This window comes from Ovis canadensis, chromosome 8 (assembly GCF_042477335.2).
Source record: "Ovis canadensis isolate MfBH-ARS-UI-01 breed Bighorn chromosome 8, ARS-UI_OviCan_v2, whole genome shotgun sequence".
In the NCBI taxonomy this organism is placed as follows: domain Eukaryota; kingdom Metazoa; phylum Chordata; class Mammalia; order Artiodactyla; family Bovidae; genus Ovis; species Ovis canadensis.
This window is the reverse complement of record NC_091252.1, coordinates 84987057-85009350: the sequence shown is the minus strand read 5'-3', so window position 1 is coordinate 85009350 and position 22294 is coordinate 84987057. Positions and strand designations below refer to the sequence as shown.

The window sequence follows — 22294 nt, the reverse complement described above, 5'->3', positions numbered from 1 at the left end:
ACGTGGGGAGGGAGCTCCGTCCCGGGAAGGGAATTTTAAGAAGAGAGGTTTCCAAACACCAGGAAACACTCTCCCTGCCCAGTCTGTGGCGGCCTTGGAAACACAGAGGGCAACATAACAGGAAGGGAAAAATAAATAAATAATTAAAACCAACAGATTACAAGTCCAACAGTAACTCCCCCAGCCGAAAAGCAGCACAAACGCCTACATCTGCCACAAGCAAGTGGGGGCAGGGCAGGGAAGCACAGGAGGTGAGGGCTGCAGTGCTTCGTAAGAATCGGGCAGGAACGCCCCACACGCAACCAGAACGATCTAACTTGGGCTAGCAAACCAGACTGTGGGATAGCTACCACATGAAAAGCTCGAACATAGGACACCTCCAGGACCGAGCACAGAACAAAGGACGGAAAGGAAAAAGCCGGCTGCAGACCATCCCCCGCTGGGGACAGGCAGCCAGAGCCGTAAGGACTGGAAAGGGGCAATTGCAGACCCGGAGAGACTTCACTTACCTAACTGCAAGCAGGCTCCTTTGCTAAGACTTCTGGGGGTGCTGGACAGTCACCATCTGCCTCACAAGGGGCGCCAGTGGTCCACCCAGAAAACTGAGCAGCAGAGGCAGAAAAGGCAACAAGTCGCAGCGATGGCGCTCACCAAACTCCTGAGCTACTCGGACCCGGGAAGGGCACAAAATGCAGTCCCAACCGAATCTGTGCCTCTGAGGGCTACCTGAGCGCCGAACCTGAGCGGCTTAGACCAGGTAAGTGCACGCAGCCTAGGGCCGGCCTCAGACGGTTCCCGGCTGAGCATCGTAGAGCCGGAGCGGTTTCTGTGCCGCGAGAAGGGACAGGTCCAGCGGGGCTGAGACACTGTGTGCACACGACAGCGCTATTTGTTTGCAGCATCCCCCCTCCCCACAGCGCGACTGAACTAGTGAGCCTAAAAAACCAGCAAACAGAAGAAGCTAAACAGAGGGAACCACCTTGGAAGTGACCCCACACTGCCCACAACATCAGAGAAGGGCTAGATATATTTTTACTATTTTTAAAATCATTCCTTTTTTTTTCTAACCTTTTTTTTTAATTGTTAAGTCTTCTATCTCTCCTCTAATTTTTATTTCTATAACCTACTATTACTATTTTAAAAAAAAAACTCTTTTTTTTTTTTTAAGGCAAACACCATATATAGTCTTTGGGTGGTTGTTGGTGGTTTTTTTGTTTATTTGTTTGTTTTTTAATGATTCTTGTGTTTTTTTCTCTCTCTTTTTTTTTCTTTCTTCCTTTTTCCTTCTGCTTCTTTTCTTTAATATTGTATTTTTGAAAATCCAACCTCTACTCTAGATTTTTAATATTTGCTCTTTGGTTTTTGTTGTCAATTTTGTAAATTTAAAAACCAAAACTTCACTACCCAATTTTACCTGAGAGCAAGATTACTGGCTTGACCACTCTCTCCTCCTTTGAACTCTCCTTTTTCTCCACCAGGTGGCCTCTGTCTCTTTTCTCCCCCATCTCTTCTCTGTCCAACTCTGTGAATCTCTGTGTGTTCCAGAGGGTGGAGAACACCTAAGGAACTGGTTACTGGCAGGATTTGTCTCTCTCCTTCTCATTCCTCTCTCTTATCCTCCTGGCCACCTCTGTTTACTTCCTCCCTCTCCTCTTCCCTATATAACTCCATAAATACCTCTGAGCGGTCCAGACTATAGAGCACACATAAGGAAGTGACTACTGGCTAGCTTGCTCTCTCCTCTTTTGATCTCACTGCATCTCATTCCAGTCAACTCTAACTACCCCCTCCCTCTTCTCTTCTCCTTGTAACTCAGTGAACCTCTCTGAGTGTCCCTCAATGTGGAGAAACTTTTCATCTTTAACCTAGATGTTTTATCATCAGTGCTGTATAGATGGAGAAGTGTAGAGGCTACTGTAAAAATAAAACTGAAAACCAGAAGCAGGAGGCTTAAACCCAAAGCCTGAAAACATTAGAGAACTCTTGAATTCAGGGAACATTAAGCAATAGGAGCTCATCAAATGCCTCCATATCTACACTGAAACCAAGCTCCACCCAAGGGCCAACAAGTTCCAGAACAAGACATACCATGCAAATTCTCCAGCAACACAGGAACACTCCCCTGAGCTTCAGTATACAGGCAGCTCAAAGTTATTCCAAAACCTTTGACGTCTCATAACCCATTACTGGTCACTCCACTGCACTCCAGAGAGAAGAAACCCAGCTCCACCCACCAGAACTCCAACACAAGCCTCCCTAACCAGGAAACCTAGACAAGCCACTGATACAACCCCACCCACAGTGAGGAAGCTCCATAATAAAGAGAACTCCACAAATTACCAGAATATAAAAAAGCCACCCCAAACGCAGCAATATAACCAAGATGAAGAGACAGAGGAATACTCAGCAGGTAAAGGAACAGGAGAGTTGCCCACCAAACCAAACAAAAGAGGAAGAGGTAGGGAATCTACCTGAGAAAGAATTCCGAATATTGATAGTGAAAATGATCCAAAATCTTGAAATCAAAATGGAATCACAGATAAATAGCCTAGAGACAAGGATTGAGAAGATGCAAGAAAGGTTTAACAAGGACCTAGAATAAATAAAAAAGAGTCAATGTATAATGAATAACGCAATAAATGAGATCAGAAACACTCTGGAGGCAACAAATAGTAGAATAACGGAGGCAGAAGATAGGATTAGTGAAATAGAAGATAGAATGGTAGAAATAAATGAATCAGAGAGGAAACAAGAAAAACGAATTAAAAGAAATGAGGACAATCTCAGAGACCTACAGGACAATATGAAACGCTCCAACATTTGAATTATAGGAGTCCCAGAAGAAGAAGACAAAAAGAAAGACCATGAGAAAATCCTTGAGGAGGTAATAGTTGAAAACTTCCCTAAAATGGGAAGGAAATAATCACCCAAGTCCAAGAAACACAGAGAGTTCCAAATAGGATAAACCCAAGGCAGAACACCCCAAGACACATATTAATCAAGTTAACAAAGATCAAACACAAAGAACAAATATTAAAAGCAGCAAGGGAAAAACAACAAATAACACACAAGGGGATTCCCATAAGGATAACAGCTGATCCTTCAATAGAAACACTTCAGGCCAGGAGGGAATGGCAAGACATACTTAAAGTGATGAAAGAAAATAACCTACAGCCCAGATTACTGTACCCAGCAAGGATCTCATTCAAATACGAAGGAGAAATCAAAAGCTTTACAGACAAGCAAAAGCTGAGAGAATTCAGCACCACCAAACCAGCTCTCCAACAAATTCTAAAGGATATTCTCTAGACAGGAAACACAAAAAGGGTGTATAAGCCCGAACCCAAAACAGTAAAGTAAATGGTAACAGGATCATACTTATCAATAATTACCTTAAACATAAATGGGTTGAATGCCCCAACCAAAAGGCAAAGACTTGCCAAATGGATACAAAAACAAGACCCCTCTATATGCTGCTTACAAGAGACCCACCTCAAAACAAGGGACATATACAGACTGAAAGTGAAGGGCTGGAAAAAGATATACCACGCAAATAGAGACCAAAAGAAAGAAGGAGTGGCAATACTCATATCTGATAAAATAGACTTTAAAACAAAGGCTGTGAAAAGAGACAAAGAAGGCCACTACATGATGATCAAAGGATCAATCCAAGAAGAAGATATAACAATTATAAATATATATGCACCCAATATAGGAGCACCACAATATGTAAGACAAATGCTAACAAGTATGAAAGGGGAAATCAACAATAACACAATAATAGTGGGAGACTTTAACACCCCACTCACACCTATGGACAGATCAACTAAACAGAAAATTAACAAAGAAATGCAAACTTTAAATGATACATTAGATCAGTTAGACCTAATTGATATCTATAGGACATTTCACCCCAAAACAATGAATTTCACCTTTTTTTCAAGTGCTCATGGAACCTTCTCAAGGATAGATCACATCCTGGGCCATAAATCTAAACCTGATAAATTCAAAAAAATTGAAATCATTCCAAGCATCTTTTCTGCCCATAATGCATTAAGATTAGATCTCAATTACAGGAGGAAAAACTATTAAAAATTCCAACATATGGAGGTTGAACAACACACTTCTGAATAACCAACAAATCACAGAAGAAATCAAAAAAGAAATCAAAATATGCATAGAAACTAATGAAAATGAAAACACAACAACCCAAAACCTGTGGGACACTATAAAAGCAGTGCTAAGAGGAAAGTTTATAGCAATACAGGCATACCTCAAGAAACAAGAAAAAAGTCAAATAAATAACCTAACTCTACAACTAAAGCAACTAGAAAAGGAAGAACTGGAGAACCCCAGAGTTAGTAGAAGGAAAGAAATCTTTAAAATTAGGGTAGAAATAAATGCAAAAGAAACAAAAGAGACCATAGCAAAAATCAACAAAGCCCAAAGCTGGTTCTTTGAAAGGATAAATAAAATTGACAAACCATTAGCCAGACTCATCAAGAAGCAAAGAGGGAAAAATCAAATCAATAAAATTAGAAATGAAAATGGAGAGATCACAAAAGACAACACAGAAATACAAAGGATCATAAGAGACTACTATCAGCAGTTGTATGCCAATAAAATGGACAACGTGGAAGAAATAGAATTCTTAGAAAAGTACAATTTTCCAAAACTGAACCAGGAAGAAATGGAAAATCTTAACAGACCCATCACAAGCACGGAAATTGAAACGGTAATTAGAAATCTTCCAGCAAACAAAAGCCCAGGTCCAGACAGCTTCACAGCTGAATTCTACCAAAAATTTCGAGACGAGCTAATACCTATCCTACTCAAACTCTTCCAGAAAATTGCAGAGGAAAGTAAACTTCCAAACTCATTCTATGAGGCCACCATCACCCTAACGCCAAAACCTGACAAAGATGCCACAAAAAAAGAAAACTACAGGCCAATATCACTGATTAAAATAGATGCAAAAATCCTCAACAAAATTCTAGCAATCAGAATCCAACAACACATTAAAAAGATCATACACCATGACCAAGTGGGCTTTATCCCAGGGATGTAAGGATTCTTCAATATCTGCAAATCAATCAATGTAATTCACCACATTAACAAATTGAAAAATAAAAGCCATATGATTAGCTCAATAGATGCAGAGAAGGTTTTGACAAAATTCAACATCCATTTATGATAAAAACTCTCCAGAAAGCAGGAATAGAAGGAACATACCTCAACAAAATAAAAGCTATATATGACAAACCCACAGCAAACATTATCCTCAATGGTGAAAAATTGAAAGCATTTCCCCTAAAGTCAGGAACAAGACAAGGGTGCCCACTTTCACCGCTACTATTCAACATTGTTCTGGAAGTTTTGGCCACAGCAATCAGAGCAGAAAAAGAAATAAAAGGAATCCAAATTGGAAAAGAAGTAAAACTTTCACTGTTTGCAGATGACATGATCCTCTACATAGAAAACCCTAAAGACTCCACCAGAAAATTACTAGAGCTCATCAATGAATATAGTAAAGTTGCAGGATATAAAATCAACACACAGAAATCCCTTGCATTCCTATACACTAATAATGAGAAAGTGGAAAAAGAAATTAAGGAAACAATTCCATTCACCATTGCAACGAAAAGAATAAAATACTTAGGAATATATCTACCTAAAGAAATTAAGACCTATATATAGAAAACTATAAAACACTGATGAAAGAAATCAAAGAGGACACAAATAGATGGAGAAATATGCCATGTTCATGGATCGGAAGAATCAATATAGTGAAAATGAGTATATTACCCAAAGCAATTTACAAATTCAATGCAATCCCTATCAAGCTACCAGCCATAGTTTTCACAGAACTAGAACAAATAATTTCAAGATTTGTATGGAAATACAAAAAACCTCGAATAGCCAAAGCAATCTTGAGAAAGAAGAATGGAACTGGAGGAATTAACTTGCCTGACTTCAGGCTCTACTACAAAGCCACAGTCATCAAAACAGTATGGTACTGGCACAAGGACAGACATATAGATCAATGGAACAAAATAGAAAGCCCAGAGATAAATCCACACACATATGGACACCTTATCTTTGATAAAGGAGGCAAGAATATACAATGGAGTAAAGACAATCTCTTTAACAAGTGGTGCTGGGAAAACTGGTCAACCACTTGTAAAAGAATGAAACTAGATCACTTTCTAACACCGCACACAAAAATAAACTCAAAATGGATTAAAGATCTAAATGTAAGACCAGAAACTATAAAACTCCTAGAGGAGAACATAGGCAAAACACTCTCCGACATAAATCACAGCAGGATCCTCTATGATCCACCTCCCAGAATTCTGGAAATAAAAGCAAAAATAAACAAATGGGATCTAATTAAAATTAAAAGCTTCTGCACAACAAAGGAAACTATAAGCAAGGTGAAAAGACAGCCTTCTGAATGGGAGAAAATAATAGCAAATGAAGCAACTGACAAACAACTAATCTCAAAAATATACAAGCAACTTCTGCAGCTCAATACCAGAAAAATAAACGACCCAATCAAAAAATGGGCCAAAGAACTAAATAGACATTTCTCCAAAGAAGACATACGGATGGCTAACAGACACATGAAAAGATGCTCAACATTACTCATTATTAGAGAAATGCAAATCAAAACCACAATGAGGTACCACTTCACACCAGTCAGAATGGCTGCGATCCAAAAATCTGCAAGCAATAAATGCTGGAGAGGGTGTGGAGAAAAGTGAACCCTCCTACACTGTTGTTGGAAATGCAAACTAGTACAGCCACTTTGGAGAACAGTGTGGAGATTCCTTAAAAAATTGCAAATAGAACTACCTTATGACCCAGCAATCCCACTGCTGGGCATACACACCAAGGAAACCAGAATTGAAAGAGACACATGTACCCCAATGTTCATCGCAGCACTGTTTATAATAGCCAGGACATGGACACAAGCTAGATGTCCATCAGCAGATGAATGGATAAGAAAGCTGTGGTACATATACACAATGGCGTATTACTCAGCCGTTAAAAAGAATACATTTGAATCAGTTCTGATGAGATGGATGAAACTGGAGCCAATTATACAGAGTGAAGTAAGCCAGAAAGAAAAGCACCAATACAGTATACTAACACATATATATGGAATTTAGAAAGATGGCAATGACGACCCTGTATGCAAGACAGCAAAAAAGACACAGATGTGTATAGTGGACTTTTGGACTCAGAGGGAGAGGGAGAGGGTGGGGTGATTTGGGAAAATGGCATTGTAACATGTATACTATCATGTAAGAATCGAATCGCCAGTCTATGTCCAACGCAGGATACAGCATGCTTGGGGCTGGTGCATGGGGATGACCCAGAGAGATGTTATGGGGAGGGAGGTGGGTGGGGGGTTCATGTCTGGGAACGCATGTACACCCGTGGTGGATTCATGTCAATGTATGGCAAAACCAATACAGTATTGCAAAGTAAAATAAAAATAAAAAATAAAATAAAACTTTACATTAAAAAAAAAATAAAAGCAGAGATATTACTTTGTCAACAAAGTCCATCTAGTCAAGGCTATGGTTTTTCCAGTGGTCATGTATAGATGTGAGAGCAGGACTATAAAGAAAGCTGAGCGCTGAAGAATTGATGCTTTTGAACTGTGGTGTTGGAGAAGACTCTTGAGAGTCCCTTGGACTGCAAGGAGATCCAACCAGTCCACCCTAAAGGAGATCAGTCCTGAATGTTCATTGGGAGGACTGATGTTGAAGCTGAAACTCCAATACTTTGGCCACCTGATGCAAAGAGCTGACTCATTAGAAAAGAGAAGGAAAAGGGGATGCCAGAGGATGAGATGGTTGGATGGCATCACCGACTCAATGGACATGAGTTTGGGTGAACTCCAGGAGTTGGTGATGGACAGGGAGGCCTGGCATGCTGCGGTCCATGGGGTCACAAAGAGTCAGACATGACTGAGCAACTGAACTGACTGACTGGCCATTTGTTGAGATTTGTGCACTAAACTGTAGGGGTGTCACATTTCAACAAAAAATTAATATCTCCGCTTTCACTAATATCTAGACAAATTGGAAGTTTTCTCCTGTCTGGAATAAAATCAGTTAACTCAGTTATGAAGATGCTGTACATTTTTCTTTTCGGATGAGAATCACATGTTTTTATTAAAACTCCTGTAATCAAGGGCACAAATTATTTCAGACTTCTATTTTCCACAGCTGCAAAAGAATAAATTTTGATTGTTTTCAGCTGTTGAGTCTGGTAATTTTTATGAAAGGACTTCACTTCCAACCCAGCCGGCATCTTCTTGAGCTGCATTCCCAACACCAAATGGTAGTAGGTGAGTTATAATGCAGACAGGAGACCAGTTTTAGAACACAGCAAAGAAATTGACCCAGGGATGTCTCGAAACTTGACATCTAGTAGGTGTGGCAAGAAATAGCAGCGAAGGGTATGCTGATCAGTACACAGGAAAGGGATAACTGGTTAATGATGTAAATAAGAAGGAATTTCTACTTGGCACAATATACAAAAATTAATTTTAGGTTGATTAATACATGAATGTGACTATTCCTGGGGTCTCAGGGCTGTACGCTAGTAAGAGTACATTTGGTGAGTTCCTTTAGGTGTGGGGCTGGAGCAGTAAAAAGGAGAAAGCACCGTTTTGGGTAGGATCCAGGTTGTTGTTGGGTCACTGTCATGTCCGACTCTTTGTGACCCCATGGACTGCAGCACGCCAGCCTTCCCTGTCCTCCGCTATCTTCTGGAGTTTGCTCAGACTCATGTCCATTGAGTCAGTGATGCCATCCAGCCATCTCATCCTCTGTTGCCCCACCCTCAATCTTTCCCAGCATCAGGGTCTTTTGCAATGAGTCAGTTCTTTGTATCAGGTGGCCAAAGTATTGGAGCTTCAGCTTCAGCATCAGTCCTTCCAATGAATATCCAGGGTTGATTTAGTTTAGGACTGACTGGTAGACACCTAAAATTCCTGGCTCAGCCTTGGGGCAGAGTCCTGGCAGCCAGCTTCTCCCCAGAACCACCCCAAGCTCTGTGTGGGCTCTGAGACTGCTGCAGGGCCCCCTGTCTTGGGAGAGGACTCATCAGAGTATGAGTGTGTGTGTGTGTGTGTGTGTGTGTGTGTGTGTGTGTGAGATAGAAAGGGGATTGTGCCTGAGAGAAGGGCAGAAGAGAGGAGTGTGTGTGGCAGTGACAAACTTATTTGTGATGAGGAGGGTAAGTGTGAGGAGAGTGAGGGACCACTGGGGAGAGTGTGTTGGGTGTGAGGGGAGCAACTACAGCTCATTAGTATGTCAGGACGTTGGGTGTTTGATGGTGTGTGTGTGTGTGTGTGTGTGTGTGTGACTGTGGACAGCTGAGCCTGGGACAGAAGGGGAGTGGACAGTATGTGTATGCAGAGGGCCCGGAGGTGGGTGCCCTGGGGGCCCCAGAGAGGAGAGAAACAGTGAAGGGAAATGCCTGTGAGGGGGAATTTTCTGGATGGCAGTGGGCGTAGATGGGAGCCTTCTGTGTGGAATTTGTGTGAAGCGGTGTGTACAAACAGTGTGAGGAAGCCAGGGTCCCTGTGGGAGGGGAGCCCAGTGTGTCTTGGCAGAGAGTGGAGAGTGTGGAGGGCAGGCAAGCAGGCACTTGTGTGTGAAGGAGAGTGTGTGGTGGGGGTGGGGGTGTGCAAAGTGGGGAGAGGGTGTGAGGAGACCTGCATGGGAAATTTCTCGAGGGCTTCTGTGCACAAGGGTGGAAGGAGTATAAGTGAGAAGCACGGAGTGTATGAGGGGTGTGTGAGCGTGTGGAGCTGGAGAGTCAGGGTGGAGTGTGGGTGACGGAGGGCAGTGTGCAGTATGAGGGGGCTGGTGACTGTGAGGGTTGGGGCTGGGAGAAGAAACATGGATGGGGAGTATGGGGCCAAGGCTGGTGATGGCTGCTGTTGGAGCGGTTGCCATAACAACTGACTTCCTATGACTCGCCTTTCCTTGGCCTGGACTTTGGAATAAATTAACAGGCTTATTCCTGCCCTGGACCTGGAACTGAAGTTGTAAGGGAGCCAAAATGGGCAGGGATAGTAAAGAAACTGACACCCCCATGTCACTTCGTTTCAATCTTTTTTTTTTTTTTAGCTTGGAAATGCCACACAAGAATAGCTGCCTGGGGACAGGTGTCAGCTGGGGTCATCAGCCTTCACCTGCTGACGCCTCCCCCAGGCCCAGGAGCTGAGCTGCATTCCCTCCTTCAGTTTCCAATCAGCCTGGAGCCTCTGAGCAATTGTCTTCCCTTCAGTCCCTTCCTGCCTACAAAGCTCACAGGGAGGGACTCCTGGGGGTGCAACAGGGGGGAGTGGGGAAGGGAAGTGGTTTTTTGTGTGAGAAGAGAAGAGTGTGTAAAAAAAAAAAGTGTGAGACACTGAACAGAGGTGGGGAGGTCTAGAGGGGTTTGTGGCAAGGGATGGGCAGTGTGGGGCAAAGACGGGAGGTGGAAATGACACAGAAGGAAGTGGGGGGGCACGGCGGGGAGGGGCGGGGCGCGAACCCTCTACCAGGAGCACTCTGCTGTGCCCCTCTCCAGGCTGGGTCCCCCTCACTGTCCCCTAATCGCTCCCTTGTCCTTTTTTCTCCCTTCACCTTCCTCCTCCCCTTCCTGTCTTTCCTCTTACCACCCCCCATCCCAGATTTTCCAAGCTCTCTGCCAGCTCTGTCCAGCAGCTCAGGCAGGGAGCAAGGAACCTGCAGAGAGAGACTCACCGCCCCCACCAGCCCCACCCTTAGATACTCATGGCCACATGTGTCCTGAACTCTTTCTAGCAGCAGCGGAAGCAGTTTCAGGGGAAACAGGGCTCAGGAGCCTGAGCCAAGTTCCTTGGGAAACACTCCACCCCACCCACAGCATTGACTCCAGGAATTCTCTACTGCCAGAGTCTTCTACTCCTGGCATCCTCCCAGGCCCCATACAAGGACTTTATCTTGACAAGAGGCCACCCTACAACTGATCATATCATGTTTACTTCCCACCAGAAGGTTTTTGTTTTTTCAGCTCAGTGGTTAACTGCAGGACTCAGGATCATGTGCTTTCTGTCTCTTGAGTCACTTGGCACTCTCCTCTTCACACGGCTGACCCCCTCCCCAATATGTGTTAGGGTTACTGTACTGGCATCAGCATGTTCCCTGGGGAAGTCCTCAGCCACCCATGTGGATGTGTCTACAGCACATCAGGGGTTAAATGGACACACCAGTGAGGATGGGGGAAGGGGAGGGAGGTTGTAAGGGAACCAAAAAAGGGCAGGGACAGGGAAGAAACTGACACCCTCTGTCATTTCCTGTCAATCTTTTTCTTCTTTTAGCCTGGAAATACCACACAAGAATAGCTGCCTGGGGACAGGTGCCAGCGGGGGTCACCTGCCTTTACCTACTGATGCCTCCCCCAGGCCCAGGGGCTGAACTGCTTCTCTCCCTCAGTTTCTAGTCAGAAAATAGTGGCTACTTGTGGTGGAGGAGCAGTACATTTGCAAAGAACTAATATTTTTATTAATACCTGATGCTGGGAAAGATGGAGGGCAGAAACAGAAGAAGGCATCAGAGGATGAGATGGCTGGATGGCACCATCGATGCAATGGACATGAACTTGGGCAAACTTCAGGAGATGAGGGACAAGGAGGCCTGGCTGCAGTCCATGGCATCACAAAGAGTCAGTCATGACTGAGTGACTTAACAACAACAGTATTTTTATTGGTGGTTTGGCAGTAAAGAATCCGCCTACTATGCAGGAGACAGGTGTATGAGACACTGGTTCAATCCCTGGGTCAGGAAGATCCCCTGGAGAAGGAAATGTCAACCCACTGCAGTATTCTTGCTGGGGAATCCCGTGGACAGAGGAACCTGGTGGACTGTAGTCCTTGGGGTCACAAAGAGTCAGACACCACTTAGTGGCTAAACAACAACAAAATATTTTTATTAAACTGAAGACAACAGCATCTGGGAACAACATCTGCTCAGAATAGAGGAGAAGACGAGGATTTTTATCTTCTATTTCTTTTTCAACAATATCACACACCTCCACCATCCAATTCATGGTGGAGTCATAAACTCCACTGGATCATCTCAGCAAGCATCTCTCACCTGATTTCAATTTGGTCACAGTCATTATTAGGAGGGCAGCCGGTACTCTGGGTGAAGACAGGAGGGCAGGCAAGGGAGGGACCCCTGCCTGCTGGAGAGTATGACCTCATTTAAGAATCAAGACTTTTTTTTCCATTCTCTAGATTGGGCTGGTTGGCTCCTGTTATCTGACAGTTGATTCCATTCATTCCATCTTCTTAATTCTTTTACACCTGGAGGTCTTCACCTTTCTCTAAGTTCTTCTACCTAGGTTCTTAAGCCTGAACTCTTCCTACCATCTAGCTCACAGGTTTTTTCTCTCTCTGCTTCAACTCCCCAGCATGAGTGTGGACCCAGCCTGCTTGGCCCCAAAGCATCCAATTCCAGGGACTCTTCACCAATGTCTGAAATTTCTGGGCCTGAAGGAAACCAGGTGTCCTTGCAAGGGTCATCTGCTGAGACCCTCGACAAGGAGACTGGACAGTCCTGATTCTTCCTCAAGCCCCAGAGTAAAACTATTGCCCATACCTGCCAAGAAAAGTGCAGCAAAGAAGGAAGAGAAGATCCCAGGTAAGAAAGAGAAGATCAGAACCATGTTCACTCAGACCCAGGTGTCTGTGCTCAACGACAGACTTCAGAGGCAGGAATCAGCCTCCAGCAGATGCAAGAACTTTCCAATATCCTGAAACTTAGCTACAAACAGGTGAAGCCCTGGTTCCAGAACCAGAAAAACAAGTGACTCTGTGACTCAGGGCCATAGAATTCCTGGGTTTCTATTTTTGGCACAGGACTGCTTGGTGACCTCTTCTGGAAACCTGCCTATACGGAGTGAACGTACCGAGGATATCCCACCTGGGAGCAGCCAGAGCTGGAACAGTTGGTCTTGAGGCAACCACCCCAGAAAGAGTCTGATCTGGTATCCCCAAGCCTGGAAGAGCCAGACTTGGAACAATCAGTTCAACAAACATATCGAGGAATTCCTGCTGCCCCAGATCCAGGGCCAGCAAAACTGTCCTGTCAGCGATTTGGAAGGCACTTTGGAGACTGCTGAAGAAAGCTATAATGTAATATAGCAAACTGCTAAGCATTTGAGTTCCCAGCAGCAAATCATGGATTTATCCCCAAATTACTCTATAAATGCAGAGTCAGGATTTTTATAGATAGCTATATTATTATATCTTTAATATGAGCAGTGACTGTATTCTCTAGAATTTTTCTTCTTTTAGAATTTTGTACCTTTCTACCTTGGAGCTTCCCAGGTGACTCAGTGGTAAAGGACCCATCTGCCAGTGTAGGAGACACCAGTTCAAGCCCTCGGTTGGGAAGATCCCCTGAAGAGAGAAATGGCAACCCACTCCAGTGTTCTTGCCTGGAAAATCCCATGGACAGAGGAGCCTGGCAGACTACAGTCCATGCAGTCGCAAAAGAGTTGGACGGGACTTAATAATTAATGTGCACAAGAGACAACTCTACACATGGACATCACCAGATGGTCAACACCAAAATCAGATTGATTATATTCTTTGCAGCTGAAGATGGAGAAGCTCTATACAGTCAGCAAAAACAACACCAGGAGCTGATTGTCTCTCAGATCATGAACTTCTTACTGCAAAATTCAGACTGAAACTGAAGAAAGTAGGAAAAACCACTAGACCATTCATGTATGACCTAAATCAAATCCCTTACGATCATACAGTGGAAGTGACAAATAGATTCAAGGGATTAGATCTGATAGACAGAGTGCCTGAAGAACTGTGGACGGAAGTTCAAGACATTGTATAGGAGGCAGGGATCAAATCCATCCCCAAGAAGAAGAAATCCAAAAAGGCAAAATGGTTGTCTGAGGAGGCCTTACAAATAGCTGAGGAAAGAAATGAAAGGCAAAGAAGAAAATAAAAGATATATCCACCTGAGTGCAGAGTTCCAAAAAATAGCAAGGAGAGATAAGAAAGCCTTCGTAAGTGACCAATGCAAAGAAATAGAGGAAAACAATAGAATGGGAAAGACTAGAGATGTCTTTAAGAAAAGTAGAGATACCAAGGAAATATTTCATGTAAAGATAGGCACAATAAAGTACAGAAATTGTATGTACCTAACAGAAGCAGAAGATATTAAGGAGAGGTGGCAAGAATACACAGAAGAAATATACAAAAAAGATCTTCATGACCCAGATAACCACGATGGTGTGATCACTCACCTAGAGCCAGACATCCTGGAATGTGAAGTCAAGTGGGCCTTAGGAAGCATCACTACAAACAAAGCTAGTGGAGGTGACAGAATTCCAGATGAGATATTTCAAATCTAAAAGAGGATGTTGTCAAAGTCAGCTCAGTTCAGTTCAGTCGCACAGTCGTGTCCAACTCTTTGCAACCCCATGGACCACAGCACTCCAGGCCTCCCTGCTGCTGCTAAGTCACTTCAGTTGTGTCCAACTCTGTGTGACCCCACAGACGGCAGCCCACCAGGCTCCCCCATCCCTGGGATTCTCCAGGCAAGAATACTGGAGTGGGTTGCCATTTCTTTCTCCAACGGATGAAAGTGAAAAGTGAAAGGGAAGTCGCTCAGTCGTGTCTGACTCTTAGCGACCCCATGGACTGCAGCCTACCAGGCTCCTCCATCCAATGGGATTTTCTAGGCAAGAGTACTGAAGTGGGATGATATCGCCTTCTCTGCCAGGCCTCCCTATCCATCACCAACTCCCAGAGTTTACTCCAACTCATGTCCATTGAGTCGGTGATACCATTCAACCATCTCATCCTCTGTCATCCCCTTCTCCTCCTGCCTTCAATCTTTCCCAGCATCAGGGTCTTTTCTAATGAGTTAGTTCTTTGCATCAGGTGGCCAAATTATTGGAGTTGTCAAAGTACTGAACTCAATATGCCAGCAAATTTGGGAAACTCAGCCATGGCCACAGGACTGGAAAAGGTCAGTTTTCATTCCAATCCCAAAGAAAGACAGTGCTAAAGAATATTCAAACTATCACACCATTGCACTCATTTCACACGCTAGCAAAGTAATGCTCAAAATTCTCCAAGCCAGGCTTCAATGGTACGTGAACTGTGAACTCCCAGATGTTCAAACTGGATTTAGAAAAGGCAGAGGAACCAGAGATTAAATTGCCAACATCTGCTGGATTATAGAAAAATGAAGAAAATTCCAGAAAAATATCTACTTGTGCTTCATTGACTATGCCAAAGCCTTTGACTGTGTGGATCACAACAAATTGTGGAAAATTTTTAAACAGATGGGAATACCAGACCACTTGACCTGCCTCATGAGAAATCTGTAACTGTTTCTCAAGAAGAAACAGTTAGAACCATACATGGAACAATCGACTGGTTCCAGACTGGGAAAGGAGTTAGCCAAGGATGTATATTGTCACCCTGCTTATTTAACTTATATGCAGAGTACATCATGCAAAATACTGGGCTCAGTGAAGCACAAGCTGGAATCAAGATTTCCGGGGAAAATAACAATAACCTCAGATATGCAGATGACACCACCCTTATGGCAGAAAGTGAAGAACTAAGAAGCCTCTTGATGAAAGTGAAAGAGGAGAGTGAAAAAGCTGTCTTAAAACTAAGCATTCAGAAAACGAAGATCATGGCATCTGGTCCCATCACTTCATGGCAAATAGATGGGGAAGCAATGGAAACAGTATCAGACTTTATTTTTCTGGGCTCCAAAATCACTGCAGATGGTGATTGCAGCCATGAAGTTAAAAGACTCTTGCTCCTTGAAGCAAGAATCTTGAAGAAAAGCTCCTTGAAGAAAAGCTATAACCAACTTAGACAGCATATTAAAACACAGAGACATTACTTTGCCAACAAAGGCCCATCTAGTCAAAGCTATGGTTTTTCTAGTAGTCATGTATGGATGTAAGAGTTCAACCATGAAAAAAGCTGAATGTGGAAGAATTGATGCTTTTGAACTGTGGTGTTGGAGAAGACTCTTGAGAGTCCCTTGGACTCCAAGGAGATCAAACCACTCAATCCTGAAGGAAATCAGTCCTGAATATTTGTTGGAAGGACTGATGGTGAAGCTGAACCTCCAGTACTTTGTCCACCTGATTCAAAGAACTGATTCATTGGAAAAGACCCTGATGCTGGGAAAGATTGAACGCAGGAGGAAAAGGGGATGACAGAGGATGAGATGATCAGATGGCTTCACCGACTCAGTAGACATGAGTGTGAGCAAGCTCTGGGAGTTGGTGATAGACAGGGAAGCCTGGCATGCTGCAGTCCATGGGGTCGCAAAGAGTCGGACATGACTGAACGACTGAACTGAACTGAACCAGCAAGTAAACAAAAACAACCTCTCTATCTTGTGTGCCAATTGTGTGCCTTTTGTATCAATTTGGGAGGGGTGGGAATTGTGGGGAGGGTATGACTGGAGTCCAATCAAAGGGATTTCAGAAGCTTTCAGACATGATAAAAAGTGTCTGGCTATGGATAGCTAAATTATAACACCATCTTTGAGTATCTCTAGGATCTAGAATCTAACCTCAAGAACAGGGAGCAAAAGAACAAAGATGTGTGACAAAGGATTATTCATATTTTCTGAGAGTGAGAGGCTTTCCTTGTTAAGAATTTCAGTTGTTAAGATGAAGGGTTAAGCTACCATGTGCTTCACTGATGTTTCCTCTGTCCTGTTTGGCTATTTTACTACAACCTCTTATTTGTTCATTACTAATTTTTATAGAAAGAAGTTGTGTATTTTGCCACATCATAATAGATGTTTAACTAAAGAGGAAGTCAGGGATTGTTAATTTGTGCCAAGACCTAAGTTCAAAGCAATATTCATTCTGACCGGCAGATACATGGATTTTGTGCCAAGCATCATGTTTAATGAAGCAGATAATCGAAACAGAAAGCACTGATTGATTGTACCACATGAAATCACTGAGCCAGCACTGTTTAGTCTTGTAATTCAAGCAGATTTGAGTTTGACTTTAAAAAAATCAGAATATCGTTGCTACCACCTGGCTTTTCATTTATACTTTAGATGCATGAGTAAAAGGAAAAATTCTTAGAAGAGATTAAAGTAGAATTTTTTAAAAGATAACATGTCTGATGTTTACAAAATTTTTGGCTCTAAACAACTGCGTGTGATGAATTGACAATGAATTTGAGGAAATGATTAAATGGTGAACGAGAGCCTGAAAACTTTGGGGAAAATAGCCACATAAAGTGGTAAAACCCAGGAAACTCCAAATTTAGCTCTCCGGCACTGAGCTGCACCCAGTTACCATTTCCTACAACCTTGTCATTGCTTTGGGTTAAGTTCATCTGTGAGACATGGGAAGAGGCAAGGGACAGCTAATTCCGGAAGATGCGTTAGGGGCAGAAAGGACAGGAGTGCCTCATCTAAAGTGTCATGCGAGATGTGCGGTGTGCTGTGATCAGTCGCGTCTGACTCTTTCGACCCCGTGGACTGTAGCCCACCAGACTCCTCTGTCCAGGGAATTCTCCAGGCAAGAATACTGCAGTGGGTTGCCATTTCCTTCTCCAGGGTCATGCTAGATACTGGAGAAGCAAGAAACAAGTAAGAGGAGGGAGAAAGGTGGGGGGAATAGAAAATAAAGCAGAAGAGAGACGGATTTCTGATATTCATCACTTGATTTGCTTTTGGAAATTAGTCATTTACAGCAATGCCATTTGTCTCTGATGTCTATGCCCAATCAGTATCAAAAGATACAAAACTAAGGCAGAGGATAGTAAAAATCCACAACCACCAAGGAATCAAAGGAAGTCTTTAAAACTGTAATGTCTTTTTTCTAAAAGACTGGAAATTTTGATTGCAAAATTAAAAGAATCTTACTCTTAAACCTAGTGTAAGCAATAGAGAAATACATAATGAAGTGAGCATATTAAATAGTGAACAATTTAGTATATATTCCTGCAAGTGTTTCAATATATGTAATATGGGTGGTATTTGTATGTCAATTTTAATGGAGTATTAATACGCTGGAACAGGATTATACCTACATTCTCTTCTGAACCTTTTATCCACTTGCCATTACATTTTTCAGCCTCTTTGCACATCAAAATTTAGAAACAACTATTCAAGAACATTCCGATTCCCTATTTTCCTTATGAAATGTATTAGCCAAGATTGAGATGGTTTCTTCCTTAAATATTCTCTGTCAAAACATTTCTGATAATGAAGAAAAGAATGAAATTCAAGTAGTTGAAACAGGGAAAGATCAAGTTTTTTGTTTTTTTCTAACATCTCAATAAACTGAGGAAAATTCTGAAAGAGATGGGAATACCAGACCACCTGACCTGCCTCTTGAGAAACCTGTGTGCAGGTCAGGAAGCAACAGTTAGAACTGCACCTGGAACAACAGACTGGTTCCAAATAGGAAAAGGAGTACGTCAAGGCTGTATATTGTCACCCTGCTTATTTAACTTCTATGCAGAGTACATCATGAGAAATGCTGGGCTGGAGGAAGCACAAGCTGGAATCAAGATTGACAGGAGAAATATCAATCACCTCAGATATGCAGATGACACCACCCTTATGGCAGAAAGTGAAGAAGAACGAAAGGGCCTCTTTATGAAAGTGAAAGAGTAGAGTGGAGAAAGTTGGCTTAAAGCTCAACATTCAGAAAACTAAGATCATGGCATCCGGTCCCATCACTTCATGGCAAATAGATGGGGAAACACTGTCAGACTTTATTTTTCTGAGCTCCAAAATCACTGCAGATGGTGACTGCAGCCATGAAATTCAAAGACGCTTACTCCTTGGAAGGAAAGTTATGACCAACCGAGACAGTATATTGAAAAGCAGAAACATTGCTTTGTCAACAAAGCTCCAACTAGTCAAAGATATGGTTTTTCCAGTGGTCGTGTATGGATGTGAGAGTTGGACTATAAAGAAAGCTGAGCGCCAAAGAATTGATGCTTTTGAACTGTGGTGTTGGAGAAGACTCTTGAGAGTCCCTTGGACTGCAAGGAGATCCAACCAGTCCATCCTAAAGGAGATCAGTCCTGGGTGTTCATTGGAAGGACTGATGTTGAAGCTGAAACTCCAATCCTTTGGCCACCTGATGTGAAGAGCTGGCTCATTTGAAAAGACCCTGATGCTGGGAAAGATTGAAGGCAGGAGGAGAAGAGGACAACAGAGGATGAGATGCTTAGATGGCATCACCAACTCAATGGACATGAGTTTGGGCGGACTCCAGGAGTTGGCGATGGACATGGAGGCCTGGCATGCTGCGGTTCATGGGGTCCCAAAGAGTCAGACACAACTGAGTGACTGGACTGAACTGAGGACATTCTGCTAAGTGAAATAAGACAGTCACAAAAAGACAAATACTGTGTTATTCCACATATACAAGATTCTTAGAGTAGACAAAATACTAGGACAGAAAGTAGAATGGTCGTTTTCATGGGTCAAGGAGAAGGTGAAATGGGGAGTTAATGTTTGATGGGTACAGAGTTACAGTTTTGCAGTGATAAGGTCTATGGAGGAAGATGGTGGTAATGAATGCAGAACAATGTGAAAGCATTTAATATCACTGGAGTGTACACTTTAAAATATTTAATAGCTAAGATGGGATTTCCCTGTTGGTACAGTGGGTAAGAATCCACCTGCAAATGCAAGGGACATGGGTTCGGTCCCCGGTCCAGGAAGATTCCATGTGCTGCGGAGGAACTAAGCACCACAACTATTGAGGCTGCATGCCACAACTGCTGAAGCTGGCATGCTTTAGAGCCCTCACATGGCAACTACTGAAGCCTGTGTGCCTAGAGCCTGTTCTCCACAACAAAAGAAGCCACTTCAATGTGAAGCCCGAAGCCTGTGCACTGCAACAAATGTTCACCACATCTAGAGAAAGCCGGTGTGCAGCAACCAAGACCCAGTATAGCCAAAAATAAATTAATTCATTAACTTAAAAAATTAGCTAAGATGGTAGATTCTGCTATGTGTATTTTATCACACACACAAAACAGTTAAGGAGGCACAATTCTGGCTCATCACTGGCCCTACTTTCCTGGCAGCAGGCCTCAACCCTGACCCTTCCTGCACCTGATTTCTGCTCTGAGTCACTGGTTTACAGCAGGAGCAGCCGCAGAGAGAGGCCATACCCGGGCAATGATGATCTGGGTGTTTGCCACTGGGCTGGTAGGGTAGGGAAGGATGGGGATAGCTCTAAATGCCAACAATGAGGATCTGAAAACGTGGGCCTGGGACATTGCCTAAAGCTGGAAGACCCCTCATCCTGGTGTGCGTTGCCCAATAGGCCGCCCTGCTCTCCAGAGCCTGAGAAAGGGTACAAGCTTGTGTGCTGACACTTTTCCAGAACTCCCCAAAACTTCCGGCAGGGACTGGAATTAACTCTTGATGGAATGGAAGAGATGGTACAAGCCAGTGAACAGAAAGGTGATGGGCAAACAAAAGAAGCAACCCTCTCCACAGAGAGGTGAAGAGTCCAACTCTGGGCTGAAAACCTGTGTGACCTTTCTGGCCAGCCTCACGTGGAGAGCTGCCCTCCTCACCCCAGACTGCTGACGGCTGGGCACTGCAGTCTCTCTCAGGGCCCGGACCTGAGAGATGTTCACACTGCTCACACTTTCCTCCTTCCTAGTCTCATTTTCTGAGGCCCTGGGCCAAGGTTCTCTTGTGGTGCCTCTGCTAAGGCCTCCATAAGAGAAGAGAATGGAGAAAGCTTGAAGACCCCTGTCCCCACTCGGACTCAGGCCCAGGTCTCTTTACACTGAGTTCTTCCCCTACCCCCACCTCAGGGTCCATAAAGCTGCTGGAGCCTTTTGCTCTGGGCTCTCTGATCAGGGAGGCGGGCTCTACGCAGGCCATCCCATTGGGGAAAGTGAATGAGAGCTGCACTTCCTCTGGGTTCAGACTCTGGCCTGTGTTCTCACAGTAAGGGTGTTAATTTAGGTGTCTCTCAGCTCAGCTGAGCTCCTTATAAGGAGTGGTGGGTGTGGTCAGGGATCAGGAGAGCCTGGGGACTGAGCTAATCTTGGTCAGATCCTTGTTGTCTCAGCTTTGACCGATGTCAACAGGAGACATCAAGTAGGTGGTGTGAGTCACTGTGTGGATTGCCTCAGCTTCAAGACAACAGGAAGCAACACGCAGCCTGGTATGAGCCACGTGTGCCCCAGTAGCTGAGGGTTTTGCCTGCAGTCACTGCTCTCTCCCTCACCCTCACTCTGGACCAAGAGGAAGTGCCCACCCCAAGCCCGTGACAGAGGGCGCCACCAGCCAGGCTGCCATTGGGCTGTCATAGCTGCTCCGCTGGGCTCACCCACAGCCTCTGGGGTGTCCAGAGAGATTTCTCCCTGAACTACCCCCAACTTCACTCTCTCTCTGCGGACGCTCCTCCACACTCATCTGCAGCGGTGACTCCACTTCCTACTGTCCTAAGTGTCATGTTGTCTTACAGAGGCGCAAAGCATGGAGGTGAAACAAAACTCAAGCCACAGCCAGAGCTGCCCACCCCTCCCCTCGTGACTCCTTTCCGACTGGTGAGCTGGGTGAGTGGGCAGCCTCACTTCACCTCAGTTTCTTCCTCAGTCGCTCAGGGAGAGAAGCAGGACCACTTTCACCAAGGAGTGAGGAAAAAGTGAGGTCAAATTTGCCAAGCCCTGGGTGCCCAAGAGCGGGCTTCCCTGATAGCTCAGAAAGACTACCCACTCCAGTATTCTGGCCTGGAGAATTCCATGGACTGTATAGTCCACGGGGTTGCAAAGAGTCAGACACGACTTTAGGTTTCACTTGGTGCCCAAGAGATGCTCAACAAATATCAGCTCTCCTCATTGACTGAAGAAGCTTCAGTTATTTTTAAACTCTCCAGGATCCCCCAGAGAGAAGCCCTCTACTCCCTTCTGACTAGAGAATCCCAAATCTCTCCCTTTGCAGAAATGCTGACTTCCTTTTCTTAAGCAATTTTTTTCTTTATTCACCTGGGCCCTTTTTCTTCTTGATGGACTCAAAATACTTTATTATAAACATCATATTTACAAACACTAAATATGCACATGGTAACACAGTGCACTGTTTGTGCTAATAGTAGCTTATATTTTATTTTATTTTTAATTTAAAAATGTTACTGAAGTATAGTTGATTTATAATCTTTTGTTAGTTTCAGGTATACAGCAAAGTGATTCAGTTATATATTATACATACATATATATAACATATAG

General features: G+C 43.7%; 1 pseudogene; it reads left to right on the top strand.

The window, feature by feature from the left end:
• Positions 1–640: 640 nt before the first annotated feature.
• LOC138444656 (homeobox protein NANOG pseudogene) lies at positions 641–13285 on the top strand (annotated as a pseudogene).
• The last annotated feature ends 9009 nt before the right edge of the window (positions 13286–22294 follow it).